Source organism: Dipteris shenzhenensis, chromosome 24 (assembly GCF_047967505.1).
Source record: "Dipteris shenzhenensis isolate YYH24624 ecotype China chromosome 24, Dip_SZ_1.0, whole genome shotgun sequence".
Lineage (NCBI taxonomy): Eukaryota > Viridiplantae > Streptophyta > Polypodiopsida > Gleicheniales > Dipteridaceae > Dipteris > Dipteris shenzhenensis.
The window spans coordinates 36,050,366-36,054,790 of NC_141619.1; positions in this window are offsets into that span (position 1 = coordinate 36,050,366).

Sequence of the window (4,425 nt, forward strand, 5' to 3'; positions counted from 1 at the left end):
TTTATGAACCTCCATTTTGATATTTAGAGACCTTCGATAATTGCTCTAAAACACACTTCAGACAGCAAATCAATTAGAGCTCATCTTCTATAGTGAACACGACTGCGCGGTCATCTGCAGGCACTAGGAAAGCAAGTGACTCCGAGTTCACATGATCTTTCTCTGAGGGACTCCTTGGACATATGAAATCAATATGCCCTCCACAACCTTTCCACCAGATCACTAAACTTGGGCTCTAATATGACTGTTAGGTATTGAAGCTAATAATCATGCATGTAATTCTAATTGCTTATGAAAAATGATGAGCATGAATAGAATCTAAAACGAAGAAGCAACAACATATGTAGGACAAAGAAAAGATATATTTATCACGACAGACTCTGAGATCGACCAGCCTCACCTCTACCAAGTTTTTGGGCATACAAAACAAAAGGATCACGATGATCGACACTACTATCAGACCCTATGAGCAGCTGCTCATACACGCTACTTGGTGAGCTCAAAAGCTTGGACAAAGAGAAGGAGAAATGACTACATCATGTCGTTTTGTAGATATAAGATGGATTGCCGCCTCTTACTGTTGCAAGAAACCTCCACACCGCCAACTCTTCGGATCAGTTACCCAAGTAGATTGACCAATCATTCTCCACCTTTCCACTATTGTTGGAGTTGCCCTATTCATGCAAAGGCCATGTTAGCTCCATGCGTGGCTCCTAGAAGCTGATTGGGCATTCTCACTACTACCATGCTCCACATGAAACAAATCCTTCAGCCAATCTCCTGAATTCATTTTCTACCCCTCCTTGCCTAAGAGACCTACTACCATGAAGCTTTTCCAACAATTATGGTTATAGAGGATGCTCAAAGTTATTGTAGAAAATGCCTCACAACAAAGAAATAATGAGAAAAGCACTTATGTGGTGACACATTTCTGTATTGCAAAATAGAGTCATTATAGATCGGGACCTTGTGTATGGCCCATATAAATCCTAGAAAAAAATTTGATATTGTGGATGCCTTAGATCAAGCACCGGCATACTTACTCTTCTATGAAGCACATATTTCTTTCAAGTACGAGCAAAAGAGAGTGAGCCTTTCTTTACCTTGTGGGGCTTACATGAACACTACATATTAGGAGTGGGGGGAAATGCCTTGCCTTTCATACTTGACATTTCCCAAAATCATGTCATATTCCTCTTAACGACTGTAGGGTTGTCCAAAGATGTTCTCTTACACGTGAGAAGAAGCACATCAAACTATAAGCCTTGGAGGCCTATCAGCATGTGACACTAAATATCATGTGATGTTCACCATCAGTTTGCCTATTTCCATATCATAGGTATGCAAGAATGTGTTCAGTTGTGACCACAACTGGTTTTGGCATTGCTACATAATTGCTAAAAATGTAACCATAGTGTCAAGAAATTGGAGTTAATAATTTGGAAACGATTAAACCCTTAGCAACCTCACTTCTACGTCTCAGTTCTCTCCATATCCCTATGTCTGCCTGTCTGCCTCTCACTTCTACCTCTCACATCTGCCTCTCAGTTCTCTCCATATCCCTCTTTTTCTCTCTCTCTTTCTCTCAGTTCTGTCTCTTTGTATGTCTTCCTGTATGCCTGTGTGTGTGTGTGTGTGTGTGTGTGTGACTCAATCAAAACTTGACACCCAACAAAGTATAACTGAAGACAACTCAAGCTCACTCATAAATTAGCATGATTTCCATCTAATCAAGCTATGTGACCCAATCAAAACTTGACACCCTACAAGTATAACTAAGGACAGCTCAAACTCACTCATAAATTAGCATGATTTCCTTGGTCATTGGTGTCCAAATCACTTGATAATCTATTACTTGTTGGAAAAGACTAGCAACCAACTCTCATGTATCATATAAGGCTTTCATGTGTTGATTTGTTCTATGATAAATTATCAATAGAAGGGTGCTTCCAATCTATATTTCTTCTTCTCTTGTGTATGCCTTAAAAGACAAATATCTACTCTCTCTCTCTCTCTCTCTCTCTCTCTCTCTCTCTCTCTCTCTCTCTATCTATCTATCTATCTATCTATGTATCTCTCTCTCTCTCTCTCTCTCTCTCTCTCTCTCTCTCTTTGTGTCAGTCCCTAAATTCTCTCTCTGTCTCATTTCTCTGTCAGTTTCTCCCCCCCTCTGTGTGTGTGTGTGTGTGTGAGTCCCTAACTTCTCTCTATCTCTCATTTCTCTGTCAGTTCTCCCCCCTTTTCTCTCTGTATCTCTCTCTCTCTCTCTCTCTCTCTCTCTCTCTCTCTCTCTCTCAATTATCCCTTTCTAATTTATCTGTTAGTTCTCCCCCCCCACCCCCTCTCTCTCTCTCTCTCTCTCTCTCTCTCATATTTGTGTCAGTTATCCCCCCCCCCCCCCGCTCTCTCTCTCTCTCTCTCTGTGTGTGTGTGTTCTCTCTCTCACTCTCTCTCTCTTTGTGTGTGTCAATCCCTAACTTTTCTCTCATTTCTCTGTCAGTTCCACTTCCCCCCCCCCTCTCTCTCTCTCTCTCTTTACACACCACTCTACAGTGTACCAATGAAAGCGATATTGAGGGTTGGGAATTTCCCAACCCTCAATATTGCTATAATTTGTACATCTCTCTCTCTCTCATATATTTATCTACTCTCTCCATTTTCTTTACTATTTGATGATGATGATGGTACTACTAGAGCAGTAAAAATTAGAGATAATCTTGCATATTTGTTTCTTTTAAAGAAAAAAATGATGCAATAGTAGCAGCCACAGATGATGCAATAGTAGCAGCAGCAGATGTGGATGATGCAGCAGTAGATGATGCAACAGATGTAGCAGCAGCAGATGATGCAACACCAGCATCAGTAAGAGCAGATGATGCAATAGTACAAATTTGCTTCTCTAGAATTGCAATGTACTATTGGCATTGAGCATCCATTGTGCTCACATCCCATATGTTAATTGCTTCCTCTTCAGCCAGCTTCCCTTTGTTCCTCTACACTGCAAGGGATTGCCATATTCTAGACTCATAAGCAGTCGTTTCATATCCCATGCCAAAACAACATCACCATCTCGAATGTCATACTCTCTCTCTCTCTCTCAATTATCCCTCTCTAATTTATATGTCTGCCCCTCACTTCTCTATGTCTGTCTGCCTCTCTCTCTCTCTCTCTCTCTCTCTATAAGTCCCTAACTTCTCTCTATCTCTCATTTCTATGTTAGTTCTCTCTCTCTCTCTCTCTCTCTTTACACACCACTGTACAGTGTACAAATGAAATCGATATTGAGGGTTGGGAATTTCCCAACCCTTAATATCACTTTGATTTGTACATCTCTCTCTCTCTCTCTCTCTCTCTCTCTCTCTCTTTTTACACACCACTGTACAGTGTACAAATGAAAGCGATATTAAGGGTTGGGAATTTCCCAACCCTTAATATCGCTTTCATTTGTACATCTCTCTCTCTCTCTCTCTCTCTCTCTCTCTCTCTCTCTCTCTCTCTCTCTCAATTATGCCTCTCAATCCACTCTCTCAGTTCTCTCCATCTCTCTCTCTCTCTCTCTCTCTCTCTCTCTCTCTCTCTCTCTCTCTCTCTCTCTCTCTCTCTCTCTCGGTTCTCTATTAGTTATCCTTCTCTCATTTTTCTATTTAAATCTCTCTCAGTTCTCTCTCTATCTCTGTCTCTCTCTCACTCTGTGTGTGTGTGTGTGTGCATGTGTTTGGTGAAACTAAGAACATTATATTATGAAGCAACCATTTTACAATAGGGCAGTGCTCCAGAAAAGAGCCAATGCCCTATCCATCAGAAACAGTAAAAGATGAGTTCAAATCAAGAGATATCCAAACCCTCCTCACAATGAGGCAAGGAAGAACTCAGAAGGGGGCTGAAGAGATGTGTGTTTGTGAGTTTCCCTCCCTCCCTTTGTGTGGTTCTCTCTCTGTCTCTCTCTCTTTCAAGATACCGAAAAGAATGTACAAAAGAAAGGAATTAGGAGGGTTGGGAATTTCCCAACCGTCCTAATCGTGTTCATTTGTACACGTCTCCCTCTCTCTCTCTCTCTCTTTTTCAAGCTCTATTGAAGCGCAACCATCAAACAAAAGAGAACCAAAGAGCATGCCTTGCCGTAATGCCCCCTTTCCTCCCTCTTGTTCCTTTGCTTCTTCTCCCTCCCGATGACCTTCTCCCATTTATATATATATATATAGATAGATAGATAGATAGATAGAGAGAGAGAGAGAGAGAACCTAGAAGCCAATGGATGGAGAGGAGGACAACTTCAATGGATGGAGAGGAGGCGGATGGAGAGCAATCAAATGGATTGAGACGGACTTCATCACTTGCCAGAACAGATGGAGAGGAGTCATTTATGCTAATAGAGGCATGGTTGACTAAAATAGATGTCTATGTCAATAAAGGAGTTGTTGAATA